Below are 16,772 nucleotides of genomic sequence, written 5' to 3'. Positions count from 1 at the left end.
TGGAGTTGTCTGAGTTAAGTGTTTTGTATTTTAATTAAGATTCACGAAACAAGTTCATACCTCCATAAAACAATTGATTTATGATGAAAAGCAAGATTCACTTCATTACTTTCAAAATATTGGGATTTTACGACTGCCTTTCCAAAATCAAGCTGTTTTTCCTATTTCAAGTCTTAAAAGCTAAAAATGCACTCCATTGGATGAAGAATTATTCAAAAACATTTATGTAAAACTGAATCATTTATTGAAATAAAGAAAACATTTTATGATCAGCACATCATGTAAATAAATATATAAATAATGGATGTGGGATCATGAGGACTGCAATACACATTTTAATACTGGTGAAAATTCAACAGGTTCGACTAACAATGGGCTACTCTAAGAGATGCTTCCACATCCACAAATACATGAGACAATGCATATACATATGTCCTCGTTTAAAGTCACACGTATTCTGTTCTGTTACCTTTGTAAAGGTTTAACATATTTGCATGCACTGGCCTTGGTCACCTAATGATGGTTCTCCATTTTGCTTGATTTCTAGCAGTCTCCTTATTTAATCCCTTATCCTTGAGGCCACTCTCTGACTTCATCCCAGGTCTTTTTTTGGTCTACTTCTCACACCTCTCATTCTCCACACCCAACTGTCATCCTCTGTCCTGTCTACATGCCCAGACTCTCTCAATCTACCACTTCTCATCACTACATTAATGCATACAAGTCTCATCCTTTCTCTAATCTCTTCAATCATCCTCTCCCCCCCTCCCACCAGGTCTGTCATTCAAGGATGCACTACACACAAATCTAATCATTATCATTGCTGTATGTTTGGGCCTACAAATAACCTCTTCCTTTACTGCCCACAACTCACTGCTGTACAGGATTACACTCCTAACTTATGCCACATAAAAGGTCCCTTAGCACTGAGGGAGAGCCTTTTCAGTATTAGGAGAGGTAACAGCTCCCTGAACTTCACCCAACCACTTCTTACCCTACCCACAGAGCTATCTCCAGCCCCCCCCCCCCCCACCTGCACATAGCATGTCCCTCAAATAAAACTCCTACACACACACAAGAGACACCAGCAAGATCAATCCTCACATGCCTGATAATCTCTACATGCTCTCCCTGGCACACTGCATACATGAAATCAGCATTATTTCACAACATGCCTCTAATATCATCACATCTCTTATGCACCCACTTATCACAAACACTGTACAAGATAGAGTCATTTCTCACTCCCTTGTGGCAAACTGCACGTGGCCATACTCCCTCAGCTTTGGCAGTAGCAGCATCTGCCCTAGATATCACTTTTGTTTACTGGTCATATCAACCCTCCAATCTGAGTACACACTGCCATCAACCAAGACAAAAGGGAATAGGATGTCAGGTTTTAAAACATCTAATAATAATAAAATCTCAGACACCAGAAAGGGTTGCCTTCATGAGTGTCCTTGGTTACTAGTCCGTCAGGTGGTAGGTGGTGGTGACCGCCATCCATTCATACTACTGCCTACTTTCTCATCTTGCGTCATTGGTTCTATGTCTGTCCTCCTCTCTTCCTACTTCTTCCTATCCTTCCTGACAATTTTTCTCTGCTTTCCACTGTGTGGTTCTATATTGAGTGCCAAACCTAATGTTCTTCTGCAATCCAGAAAACCATTTGGAGTGCTGGGTGGTAACCATATAACCAGATAATGGGACAATTTGGAGCCTGCTATGGTGCCCCTGTTAACTGGGTGGAGCGGTGCAAATGCAGCATCCATCCGGAAACTTAACCTCCACATTTCCCCACACCTAGCTGTTGCAGGTGCTGTCAACTGCAAGGGAACATTAGTTCACTGTGTGGGGTGGTCCTATGGGGGCTGTTGCTTGCCTGTGGGTGATGGGTCTGCTAGACAGTTTCAGCAACTAGTCCCTCAATTCACAGTTTCATTAAACAAAGCATCCCTCAGTTCCTCCCTGTCCTCCCTAAGGATAATGGTGGACTACAAGAGTCTCCTTGGTTACTAGTCATATTAACTCACTTTATAGGCACTGGAGAGAGTTCCCTTCATAAGTCACCTTGGTCACTAGTCATATACCTCCCTATCCTTCCATAGGATAATAGACTACAGGAGTCTCCTTGGTTACCAGTCATATTAATCGACTTTATAGGAACTGGAGAGGGTTGCGTTCATGAGTCTCCTTAGTCATTAGTCATTCCTCCTTATCCTGTAGTCCATGTTCATGTTCCGATAAGCCTAGGATTACAAAATAATTCAGTGAACTAGTTGGATTATCAAATAAAGTCAGTAGGTAAACGAAGAATTTCTATATATTGTATACAACTATTGTTTTTTCACCAGAGATTTCCCCAACATGTCTCCATGACAAGCACTTCAACGAGGACTTCTGTATATACAACTATAGTTCTTTCACCTTAACTTGGCCAATATGAATCCTTTGGTAACGTACTTCACTTAGTTCAGTAGTAAATTTAAAAAAAAAAGCCAACAGCTCTACATCCTTTACACAACACTTCTTGGTGACTAGCATCCCTAATTTTAATATGCTGTAGTAGCTATAACACTCAAGATAGTCTTAGGCCAAGTTAAAGCAGAGAGAGAGATGCAGTTTTAACACATTACCAGTCTTCTTGAAACATCAGGCATTATCCTTTACACAGTAGGTTAATCTTGCTATCTTGATACGATCTTCAGTCGTCTTGTTAGAAGTCAACTCACTTCCTGCAAATATAAGGGGGAAAAAAAAAAAAAAAAAATGTGTAAATGGTTTGTTTTCATCTGATGAAACAATCACTCCCAAAACTGAAATATCAAGCTATGGTTGCTGAGACACCAAGCACCCAAAATTACTTGACCAACAAGCTGCTAAATACAAGATCAGGCACTCAAAATCACTGGACCGCCATTAACTCAAACTCACTAGACCACCAGGCACCCAAATCCACTGGGTCACCAGGCACCTCAATTCACTGGACCACCAGTCACCCAAACCCACTGGGCCACCTGGTTTCTACAGTAAATACAGTAATACACAGTAGCACATACCCCATCTAACTCATCTAACAAACTCCGAACATCAGCCCATGGGAGCACCGTTACCCACTAGACTACCTGGTGTCTAAACACACAGCAGTTAAAACAGACCTTAACATATTCCAAACATCCAAGATTGTAAATATTGTACCTGACAAAAACCAAGCATTCCAAAACATGTCTAGCTGAAGCACCTAGACCCACTAGACTACCAGGCAAACAATACACAACCACAAAGACCCACTAGACCACCAGGCACCCACACAATACACAGCCACTATGACCCACTAGACCACCAGGCACCCACACAATACACAACCACTAAGACCCACTAGACTGCCAGGCACCTACATAATACACAGCCACTATGACCCACTAGACCACCAGGCACCTACACAATACACAGCCACTATGACCCACTAGACCACCAGGCACCTACACAATACACAGCTGCCAAGGCTCACTAGACCACAAGGCACCTACACAATACACAGCCACTAAGACCCACTAGACTGCCAGGCACCTGCATAATACACAGCTGCTAAAGCTAACTGAAAATAAAACCACATTCAACTGGAGTTCCATTTCCCCTAACAAAATTTCCACAAACTGCCTCCACTATCTGTCACCAAGCTGCCCCCTTTCGATTTCAGAGCATCCCTTCTCATACACCTCTCCACACAGTCCCTCCACTTCGCTTTCCTAGTCAGTCTCACTTTCCATCACATCCACAATTTTTCCACAACTTTTTAATTAACAAATTGTCAACCCATTTTGGGGTGGGAAGAGATGATGATGATGATGGTGATGGTGACAGTGATGGCAATGAGGATGCTGGCCTCACATTAAGTTTGTCAAGACAATTTTTTTTTAACAAGACAAGAACTGGAAACACTGCTAATACACCTAAAGATAATTCACCATACTCCATGTGCCTTATCTGTGTCTCTAGCTATATCTATGCTGCTCTTATATTTCTAGATGTTTAACTATAAATAGCTAAAAGAAAAAAGTAATCCTAGAAACTATTTTAAAATTTGGATTACATTAGATTAGCAAGAAGATAGTAAAAAATATACAGTATTTCCAAACAAAAATTGAACAAACTCGAGATCCATTCATTGAAAGATGCCTGGACACTACATATAAAAGATTGTCACATGCAGAAGGAAAGTCAGTTGGTCAGTAACAGTCACAGGTAGAGGAAAAGTAAGTCACAATCACAGGCAGAGGGAAAGTCAGTCACAGGCAGAGGGAAAGTCACAGTGACAGGCAGGAGTCACAGCAAAGGGCAGAAGGAAAGTCACAATGACAGGCAGCTGGAGAGTCAGAGCAACACGCTGAGGGAAAGTCACAGTGACAAGCAGAAAGTCACAGTGACTGGCAGAGGGAGTCACAGTGACAGACACAGGGAAAGTTACAGTGACAGGCAGAGGGAAAGCCACAGTGACAGGCTGAGGGAAAGTCACAACAACAGGCAAAGGGAAAGTCATAGTGACAGGCAAAGGGAAAGTCACAGTGACAGGCATAGGGAAAGTCATAGCAACAGGCAGAGAGAAAGTCACAGTGACAGGCAGAGGGAAAGTCACAGCGACAGGCAGAAGGAAAGTCACCGTGACTGGCAGAGGGAGTCACAGTGTCTGGCAAAGGGAAAGTCACACCAACAGACAGATGGAAAGTCTCAGTCACAGGCAGGAGGAAAGTTAGTCACAGCAACAGAGGGAAGGTCACAGGAATTTTATTTATTTATTTATTTTTTTATGAATCTACGGTACTTAAAAAGGAGGAGCTAATGAGACTTCATGTGTTGGGCCTAATATAATAGAGCTGCTTAATTGCCTGTTAATAGGAACATTCCTCAACTGCGTCCCTATCCACTGAAGAGAGGATAGTAGACTGCTGGAGAGGGGCAACATAAGCCTGCAATCCACCTGGCTCAAATTTCAGATGGGCCTTGAGATCTAATTCCTTAACTCTAATGACATGTTTTTTTCTTGCTACCACCAGGCAATTTTACAAGAGACCAATAGCTCAGATGGGGTTAATGAAGGCTATATCTTCCAGTTCTATATGTATGTGAAGAACAATCTGAAAATAGCAAGAATAAAATAAAGTTATTTAAGTGAAGTTAAAAAGCAATAATTCACATAAAAGACAAGGCTTTAATACCACCACCACTGTTGTCACTTTCAAATGCAGGGTCTCCAACTGACTAGTTTGACCCAGAGAATTGTCATTTTTTTAATTTCTGCCAACCCCCGATGATTTATCCAGCTTAGCAGACTTTTTTGTAGTGAAGGGCTATAATTTATTTCTACAGCTCCAAAACTAATTGTTTATTACAACTATAGGCTATAAAGAAGTCATAAGATGGAAGTGGTGAAAATGATGGTTGTCAGGCATACCGCTGAACCATGACTACACCAACTGAAGGTATTTCCATTTAAGATAATGGGATTAAGGTATCTGGCAATATATACTACTACTATTATTATTATTATTATTACTATTATTATTATTATTGTTGTTGTTGCAGTAGGTGGGGGCGCTCACCATCCACTCACTCGATGTAGCGCTGCTCTCGGGTGTCTGCCCTTTCCACTCCTCCCTCCTCCTGTCTTTGCTTAATTCTTTCCTCATCCTTCTGCCTATGGGTGACTTTACACTGCCTCTCTTTTCTTTCTTTCTTTCATTCTTTCCTCTTCCTTCTGCCTTTGGGTGACTGTACACTGAGTGACAAGCTGAATGATTTCCTGTACACCAGGAAACCATTTACTACATTGGGTGGTAACCATATAACCAAATTATGGCACCTGGTGGTTTAATGGGTAATTACGGTGCTCCAATCGGATTGAGCCTGTGAAGGTTAATATCCAAGGGATGGTTGAGGTTATTGCTCACATAATATCACTCAAGGAATGAGTGAGGCTGGTCACTCTCATGTCAGGACCAAATTTGCCTAGCCCTGGGCTCCTACACTCCACATGAGGAAATGTGGATGATGGATGGATGGATGACTATATCAAACCCTTAAGTCTAAAGGAATCTATCAGTTAATATTCTTGCCATACAGGTAAGTACCTATCACTCAAAAGGAGGAAGATGGACTGAAGAAGGGCAATTTCAGCCCCAAGATGCACATACAGGTAAGGATGAACTCACAAATGAGTTAAGGGCTCTAGTAAATAAGTTTATCACTAAATATTCACACCAAAATCTGCATATTAATAATTGCATTTATTCCTATACAGTAAAATGCTACACTGTGCCCTCCATAAGTCAAACTAGCCTCCATAGAGCTCTAGGGTAGTCTAACTGGAAATAATTGCAAAAAAAAACTATTACCCCCTACAATAGTCGGATATTATATGTGATTACTTATTTACTGACTACAGCATTAAGCTATCAAACTAAAAAAGGACAAAAATCTATACCAATTAAGGTGAAAAAACTGTACCATCTGATTCCAATTTCTTAATAGAAAAATTACCTTGCCACTAGAAAATTCTTACTGCTTAGTTACTGTATACTGTAGTTTATTCACCTGACAACTGAGCCACTTCTACAATTTTAGTACTTGATTGACTACACAAAATTTCATCTATTTCATACTTATGGGGTAGGATTGAGTTTCTTTTGTTACTATGACCAGTTTGTTTTCACTGGACAGAACTAACAATCCAACATCAGTACTGTGTGGTTGCTTGAAATTCAGTTATCTAGCCATCTTATCTAGGCCAGACACCTTAATCCCATGTAGGATGCCCACAGACAAAATATCACCTCTCTATTGACCTGTCCTCTGCCATTTGACTGTTCTTCCTTCAATTCACACCCCCTTTCCCACTCCATCCCTCCATCTTATCTTTGGTTTTAATATACAAAGTAGTGTCCTTGATCAATTTGACCCTCCATAATTAGCTTTCACTTTAACAGCAGAAAATGCTAAGGTAGGTAAGTTGTCAGATTAAAACAAATGCATAATAGTACTGTACTTATCTGAACAGATTTGACTCTCCTCCTAGCAGTCAAGGCCCCTCCACTACTGGAGTTATCCAGGGAGTCTCCCATCACTCCTCAGGCTGTCATTTTTGGAACCAGACCACAGTATCTTCGTTCACACTCATATGAAACCAGGGCCAGCATAGGAACACAACTGCAATGATTGCAGAAATATAGTACAAATTATTTATCTTTATAGTCGACATACAACAAAAATATACAGTAGATAACAGACCTGTTCTAACTTATGACATTTTCCCACAGATTTTGCCTTACACTGCTCTTTTCGCAGAGTGCAGTGGCAGAACAAGACAATACTACAGTTAGTTATCCTTTCCAAAGCACTTTTTCGTGATGAGCAACATTCTAGTACTGATCTATTATTACAACTTGAAACTCGAGATCTATCTATTTGTCTATCTATCTATTGCCAGACGCCTCAATCCCGTTCGGGGTGGCCACAAACAAATCGCCTCCACGTCGCCCTGTCCCCCGCCATTTCACTGCCCTGCTCCCAACTCACACCCCCCTCTCTCATATACCTCTCCACCCCATCCCTCCATCTCATCCTCGGCCTCCCCCTCCCTCTCCCCCCCCTCCACCTCACTCACATACTGTACACTCTCTTCATCAGTCTTTCATCCCCCATCCTCTCCACATGGCCAAACCACCTCAGTGTATTCCTCCTAATGCTTGCTATCACATCCACATCCACACCACAACGCTCCTTTATATCCTCATTTGTCAGCCTCTCTCTCCATGCGACTCCTCTTAAATAACTCGAGATGCTGAGAAATTTTAGACCAAGTAAAAACAAAGAGCATTGCATATTCTGATAAGCTTTGTTACAGCTAACTATTCAAGGTGGGGAGTTGTCACTTTCAGATTAAAAGCAAGGAAGTATAGCATATTCTAGTGTTAGCCTATCATTAAAATTCTATACTGAAGACAGGGAATTTAGGCCAAGTTCAAGAAAAGAGTATGGCTGCTTTGTTTGAAAGGTAGGCCTAAATTTGACCTTTTGCAACTTATTTCATATAGTTCAGTGGCAGAAAGAAAAATGCTGCAACTCTACATCCTATCCATAGCACCCCTCTTCATGACTAGCATTCATGGTTTAGTGCTTTTATCTTGTTACAGCTCAGCAATACAGGGTAGAGTAGTTTTAGACCAGGTTAGGGTATACCAGGTGTAATGCCATTAAGATTATGTTTCATCATGGTAAAGTTCAGCAAACATTTTAGCCCCTTGATTCCAAGAGTCCAGGAGCTTGAATGATGAGTAAATGGGAGTGTGGCTCATTCAACTGGACCAACTTTGGATAGCATCTCATTCTGTCAAGTTTTTTTCTGGCTCTCTGGATCCTACCTCACCCTACCCTGGGATGAGATAGGTCTGGATAATAATAATAATAATAATAATAATAATAATAATAATAATAATAATGATTCCAACAACACATTAGATACATATTCTTGCTCCTATATCCCACAACTCAAAACATGAAGATGTGGTTGCATGGAATTTGACGAGCCTTGCTTCTGACTTAGGAATAGATCATTGGTTACTATACTGCTTTTACTCTAACCTGGCCTAAAATTGCCATCCCTTTACCTTGATTACTAAGCTGTAATACTACAGTAGATTAGTACTAAAATATGAGGCTAGTCATGAAGTCCTAGGGGAAGAATGCACAGCCATACCATTTGTCTTTCTGCCAATGAGCAATGTGAATTAAGCAACAAAAGAACGAAAATCTAGTCCAAGTTACTGAAAGATCTAGTCAAAATTACCCTTCCAATCTGACTACGAGTACACTTGGCCATCAACTAGTTAAAAAGGGATTTGGGATTTTTACATAGTTGTTGCATGGAATCTGATGAGACTCTCAAGGAATAAATCTCCTTGGTTACTAGTCAAATATACCATCCCAGTCTGACTACACATGGCCATCATCTAACTGCAAAGGGGCTAGGGATCCTTGTCAGAAGAGATATTAGAAATACCAAATAATTTTTAGATGACTGAGCATACCAAAACCCTCCAGAAGAGCCTCTCCTAAGTTATTTAGTCATATGGAAATTGCAAGAATAAAGAATGGTACTAATTTAAAAGGCTTTGGCATGCTCACCAAATCTGTATCCAGTTATATGCCCTCTCCAAAGTGATGGTTGTGGTTGTGCTAATAGTGGTAGTGGCAGTTCTGGTAGTTGTGGTGGTGGTAGTCCCCTACAGCTGAAAGCCTTGAAACCTAGAGGGATGGCCACTAATTCGCTTCTATTCATTCTGTCCATCACGCTGCCCATTCCTCCAACTCTCACTCCTGAAAAAGAAAATCCTTATAAGCAATCACACAAAAAATACATTAAAAAAGATATCCATAAACATATTGAAAACTATAATTAAACCGAAAACCTGAGCCCCACACCAACCCCAAACTCCACACACAGTCCCCACCCCAAACTCCACACACAGATCCCACCCCAAACTCCACACACAGACCCCACCCCAAACTCCACACACAGACCCCACCCCAAACTCCACACACAGACCCCACCCCAAACTCCACACACAGACCCCACCCCAAACTCCACACACAGACCCCACCCCAAACTCCACACACAGACCCCACCCCAAACTCCACACACAGACCCCACCCCAAACTCCACACACAGACCCCACCCCAAACTCCACACACAGACCCCACCCCAAACTCCACACACAGACCCCACCCCAAACTCCACACACAGACACCACCCCAAACTCCACACACAGACACCACCCCAAACTCCACACACAGACACCACCCCAAACTCCACACACAGACACCACCCCAAACTCCACACACAGACACCACCCCAAACTCCACACACAGACACCACCCCAAACTCCACACACAGACACCACCCCACACTCCACACACAGACACCACCCCACACTCCACACACAGACACCACCCCACACTGCACACACAGACCCCACCCCACACTGCACACACAGACCCCACCCCACACTGCACACACACACCCCACCCCAAACTGCACACACACACCCCACCCCAAACTGCACACACACACCCCACCCCAAACTGCACACACACACCCCACCCCAAACTGCACACACACACCCCACCCCAAACTGCACACACACACCCCACCCCAAACTGCACACACACACCCCACCCCAAACTGCACACACACACCCCACCCCAAACTGCACACACAGACCTCAACCCAAACTCCACACACACACACACCCCATCCCAAACTCCACATACACACCCCAGACTCTACACACAGATCACACACATACCCCATCCCAAACTGCACACACAGACCCCATCCCAAACTGCACACACAAACCCAATCCCAAACTCCACACACATGTACCCCGAACTCCACATACAAATCCCAAACTCCGCATACATTCCCCAAACTCCACAAACACACGCCAAACTCCATATACACGCCCCAGACTCCACATACACACGCCAAACTCCATATTCACACCCTAAACTCCACACACACACACTCGAAACTCAGCACACAGACGTCACCCCCAAGTCCACACACACCTCTGTTATCCTATTTTCTGCTTTTATAATTTCAGTCATCAGGGTTAAGCTTTAGAAATACTCAGGAATGCTAACAGTGCAAACTAAAATCTATATCATCTTCATACATGCAATTAGAGTAAGGAAAAAGGAAAAATAGCTTACCAACAACACAGCGGGCCCTCACCAGCCACAGTTCACGGCAGACTGACCAAAACCGGCAAGTTCCTCCTCCACCCCCCTAGATCCCCCTCCGCTTGTTCACTCCCCCTCCCTCCCTCCCCCTCCACTGACTTGCCTGTTTCCACCTCCTCCCTCCTTTCACATCTTCCTCCTCCCCTCCTTTCCTCCATCCCCCTCTCCCTCTCTCCTTTTTTCCTTCTCCTTTCCTTTCCTTCCACTTCTTGTAATCCTTCTTTCCTCCAACTATTCTTCCTCCCTGAAAAGCACGCTCCCTTCATCCCCCTCCATCTCACCCTCTTTCTTCCCCCCTCCCGTCCACCCCCTCCTTCCTCCTCCCTTCCCTTCACCCTCTCTCTCCCCTTCCCTCCCTTTCAGCTCCTCCTACCTCCCCCCCCCCAATCTCGTTCTTCCATTCCCTCATGTTTTCTAGAACATTTTAAATTTTAGGGCCATATATACTTACACACACACACACACACACACACACACACACACACACACACACACACACAATCATATCTGACAATGATTTGAGAAGATAATAGCGTCGAACCATGAACTTCACTCAATTAACTGGCAGGCCCCACATCCCCCCCTCTTTACTAAGTACTGAACCAAGCATTTGCGATGAAACTCCGGAAAAAAACCCTCTTCCCCATTTTTCCGTCAGACAACTACCCCCAAATCTATTTATCTGTCTTTCTGTCTATCTACCCATTTATTCAGTTATCAGTTTATCTACTTGTAATCAGACGCCTTAATCCCGGTAGGGCTGGCCTTGGACAAATCGCCTCCTTATCACCCTTCCCCCAGCAGTCGCGTCGGATTGTCTCCCTCCATCCTCATTCGCATACCTCCCCCCCCCCACCTCATCCCGCCGCCTCATCCTTGGCCTTCCCTTCCCTTTCTCCCTTCCATCTCACATTCTCCTAGTCAATCTCTCATTCTCCATTCTTTCCACTTAACCAAACATCACAGGCTACCTCTCGAAACATTCCAGAATTTCCACGTTAACATCACAACACATCCTAACTTCCTCACTTCTCTGTCTGTCTCTCCAGTCTCTTTACGTGACCAAAGCATCTCAGCTACATCCCCAAACACTTCCCAGCACATTCACATCGACAGCACAAAAATACTTACCTGATTATGGGCTGAAAATGACGAAAAACACCAAAACGCCAACAGCATCCCACCATGACACACCGCCTCGCCGAGAGCAGGATGATGGCTGAGGTGGAATCGGAACTTGCAAGGGTTCAAACGCTTCGAAGAGCACGGAAAGACTAGTATGAAGGTTCTGCAGGGATTTCAAAGCATATCTGATTGTTTATTATGATGCTTAATTCTCTATCATCATCATCATCATCGTCGTCATCATAATCTTTACCTTTAGTACTGGAGATTTCACAGCGTATCTGATTGTTTATAATGAAGATTAATTCTCTCGCATTATCATCATCGCATCGTTGGTATTTGAAGCTTCATAACACGTAATCCGTTCAATAATCTTGTTAAACTATATACATAATCTCCAACATGGCATTTCCTCAGCGTTTATTTTCAAAGGGAATATGACATCGATAAACATTCTCGTAATACTGCTTATGGACAGAGCTGTACACCGTGATTCACAAGGGCCCTCAGTCGATACGAGAATATTCTCAAGATTCGGTTTGCACTCATTCCCCAGACATCCCCTCTCCCGCCCTCCTTCCCTCCCTTTCTCTTTCTTCCCTCTCTCTCTCTCTCTCTCTCTCTCTCTCTCTCTCTCTCTCTCTCTCTCTCCCTCTTTCCCTTTTCTTTCTCCCTCCCTCTTTTTCTTTTCTTCCTCCCTCCTTCTCTTTCCTCCTATCCTCCCTCCCATTCTCTTTGTTCTCTTCTTTCCTCCCTGTTTCTCTTTCCTCTCTCCGGCCCTCTCTTTATCTTTCCTTCCTCCCTCCTCCCCTTCCTATTCCCTCCCTCTTTCTCCTTCCTCCCTCCCTCTGTTGCTATGTTTTAAGTTGTGACTAATCCAAAAGCATAAGCAGCCTATATTTTTACCTCCATTTTTTTTTTTCACCTAAGGACAGGGCGAAGTAGGGGCATGAAAACAAAGAAAGACGATTGAGAGACACCTGTTCAGCCTCTCCAGCAAAATGGGCCACACATTCATCCACTGATCATTCAAGCCCACGGAATCCTGACTCTACCTCACAGCTCTGAGTATCCGCACATAATAAAAAGGGTAAATTGCAAACCATTGAACTGAATAAAATATAAGTTTATTGTAGAAAAAATTTAATCAGTACAAAAAAAATCTTAACTCTCGTGAAAGTATCTGAAAAGAGGATTATCATTAAAGTACGGTAGGATTAATACAATAGGGTGTTTATGGAAGTCTGATGGCTAATTCCTCTAGATTTTATTTAAACCCACAAACTGTAATCTTAACTCGTTCAATATTGTGGCATCTTCATTAACCTCTTCCCTCCAATGACGCGTCTTTCCCTTTATTTCTCTTCTCTCCAGACAGACTCCTATCACCTCTTCCTTAGTGATTTATTCTTGGGTACGGCTGGGTAATATCCCTTTGTACGTTATGTATGCAGAGTGTGGCAATGTTTGAGGGATGTACGTAACACAGTAGAGGACAGTAAGGTGTTATAAGCCAAAATCAATCGCTTAGGAAAACGTGTTAGGGAGCTTCCTCAACCGTCGAGAATACAAACCTAGATTTGTGTACTCATAGCTTAAGAAAATCGCCAGGAGAGAGAGAGAGAGAGAGAGAGAGAGAGAGAGAGAGAGAGAGGTCATTGGATGGAGAAGGGTAACATAATCACTACTGGAGATCCGTCGTAATTAAGAAAAAGAAAAAAATCTAATTGCGAGTTTGATTAAAAAAAAAAAAAATTAACGTAGCGAAGGTGTTAAAATTAAATTGCAGAAAAGGGAAGTCAAGCCCCCAAAATCTGACGAATATTTATGGAGTGCCTGTGGTTCGTGGACTTCTTTAGCCTGCATCCCACATCACACAGTGCAGTTGGCGATGACATGGAGTGGTCAGACACGCCATATATTCCGTACGTGCTTCAATAATCATCAGATGCATGCTATATATTCCGTTCGTGCTTCACAATCATCAAAAGCATGCGATATATTCCGTACGTGCCTCAGAAATCATCAAAGGCCTGTCGTATATTCTGTACGTGCTTCAAAAATCATCAAAAGCATGCCATATATTCCGTACGTGCTTCAAAAATCAAAAGTAAGGAGCCTGCCTTCCCCTTCCTAGTGTAAGCTTTCAACATATAGCGTTTACAATCTTAAACTCTGTGCTAATAGTTAAACAGATGCATTTCAGGGCTTAATAGCGAAGCAGTGTAGAAAATGCGTGATATGTAAAATTCATGGTGACACCTATTTAAAATTCACAGTAAATTCCTTCAACGAGACCCCTTTCCCCTCAGCACATGATTTGGTGGGTTGAGAGATGGTCTAAAATCCCCCAGTCTCCTTTCTACGTTCCCTGCAAATCCTGGAAATCTCTGGCTTTGACTTAAGGGAGAACAGCGATATGACAGGGGACAGGGCGACATGGAGGTGATTTGTTTGTGGCCACCCCTTACGGGATTAAGGTGTCTGGCTATAGATCATTAATCGTTGTAAGGAAATGAGAGATATTTTGCATTCGAGATTCACTTCTCCCCTTCCTTATCAGCATTGAACCCACCAAAAATGAACCTGGTTTTCAAGACAACTACCTAACGAACCCAACACCAATAGACTTATCACTAAAACTTACGACCCTACAGCAGGAAGTGAAATCCATCCATCACACTCCACAGTGAACCCGAAAATAATATCACATTGAACCATATATGTGCATCTTCGGTTTACTGGCTTACGCGAACAGGAAGACTGAAATTTTTGCCTTTTTCCAGGGTATTCCTATCACCACTAAATACAGCATAAAATTACAGCTAAGTCTCTGTTCTAGGATAAACAACTGACGCTTTTCAACATACTATATACAGTGATTAGATAAGCTTTTGAAAATACATATACTAAGCTCTTTTAGATAAGCTTATTAAAATACCTATGCAAAGCTCTGATCCCTTAATTTATATGGCATTACACTACTTAGGCTAGTAAATCATTAGTCTTATCAATCTTAACAGTACATATGTAAAACAACACACCAGTAACATCTAAACTAAACATATATATCTATTTGAACTTCGTATGAATTATTGTACAATTATGTCCAGTGGTTCTCTCATTAATTATATCACAAAATACTTTCCCTCAGCCTCAGATCTCTTTCAAACTCTTCAAATTAAGGACATAGACTGAGCTACATATTTTATTTTTTTCAACAAGAATAACGTCCTTATTTCGTTTGTGTTGCTTTCAGACGATTTCATTCAGCCCGGGGGAGATTTTTCGTACAAGACCTTTCCTCTTAAGCTATATAAATTTGTCTGTCAGCAGAAAGAGAGAGAGAGAGAGAGAGAGAGAGAGAGAGAGAGATTGTACTGAAATGGCTGTCAGTTAAAAGAGATCAGTATCTTTCGTCACTGAATACTCTATCCTAGAATGCTCAATAAGCCATGCAAGCAGCCATTTCTTTGCAACCTGATGCAACACTAACACATCATGCTGCACATACTGAGGTGACACAACACACTACAAGCACCCCACAGTCACAACAATCTCATAAAATCCCTATTTTGCGTTAGAGACTTTATAACTCTAAGCCTCTCATTATCAGTACACTTATATATGTAATAAAATCAACCACGTAGCTAGGGTATTAAATCCTTTATAAATCTATATGTGAATGCTAAACAGCTTCTGAATATTCTACTGAAACCTAAGACCTGTACTCTCGCCGGTGTGGAAGCTCCCTAACATCTTTTCCTAAGCAACTAATTTTCCTTATCAATACCTTGCTATTCTGTTTTGTGTGACTTGAATCATTCTAGTAACACCATACTCTGCATAAATAACGTACAGTGAGATATCAGTCAGTCTTATCCAAAAATAAATCGGTAAGGAAGCTGTGTTTGGGAGCTTCCTTGACCCTCGAGAATGCTGACCAAAGAACCATACACTTAAAGCTGGATTACCTAATACAGCACCATTTAGCAATCAGGCAACCCCCCCTCCAACCCCATTCAATTTCGTCTAACTAAAAACACAGATAAGAGACACTGATAAGGTAAAACAATAAGAACTACGATAATGAATATACAGTAATTAATTTGAATCGACACCTTATCAGTTGTAATCAGAATTGACCTTATATCACCAGGGGTTTTAATAGCATACAAGTTTCTTTTGTAAATATACGGTGCTGTATCTGAGTGTCTGCGTGTCTGCGTGGCTTGGAGGTGGGTGTTTATCGTATGTGTGTTCCTAAGTATGTGTGTGTGTTGTGTGTGTGTAGTCAGGTGTGTTTTTCTAGTTACATACGTGCATTAAAGTGTGTGCATGTGAGTTTATAAGTGTATGTGCGTATAATAATTGTATGTGCATGTGTTTTTGTGACTATGCATGTGTTTAGCTGTGTACGTAGACTTTGTGCACACGTGTATAAATCCTTGGCCAGACGTCCTCATGCATCCTGGCTTGTCCTAGTGGAGGCCATGATGGGGATGTCCGACCCGGTGGCCATCTCTTCGTCAGTGGTGCCTCGAAGGGCCGCCCCACCTGGCCAACGAGAGGGGGAGGAGGGTTAGAAAAATACTCAGGTGTTACTCGTATTTTTGTCACATGTAATACCTCTGGAAATTACTCTTAGTGCTCATGTGTTACCCTAGAAGTTACTCTCAATGCTCATGTGTTTCTCGTAATTTTGGCACCTGTAATACCTCTAGAAATTACCCTCGGTGTTAAGGTGTTACTCGTATTTTTGGCACATGTAATACCTCTTGAAATTACTCTCAGTGCTTATGTGTTACCCTAGAAATTACTCTCGATGATCAGGTGTTACTCGTAATTTT

The sequence above is a fragment of the Coenobita brevimanus genome, chromosome 76, assembly GCF_032717465.1.
Source record: "Coenobita brevimanus isolate Jiangsu-jjx chromosome 76, ASM3271746v2, whole genome shotgun sequence".
Lineage (NCBI taxonomy): Eukaryota > Metazoa > Arthropoda > Malacostraca > Decapoda > Coenobitidae > Coenobita > Coenobita brevimanus.
Note: the sequence above shows the minus strand (reverse complement) of the source record.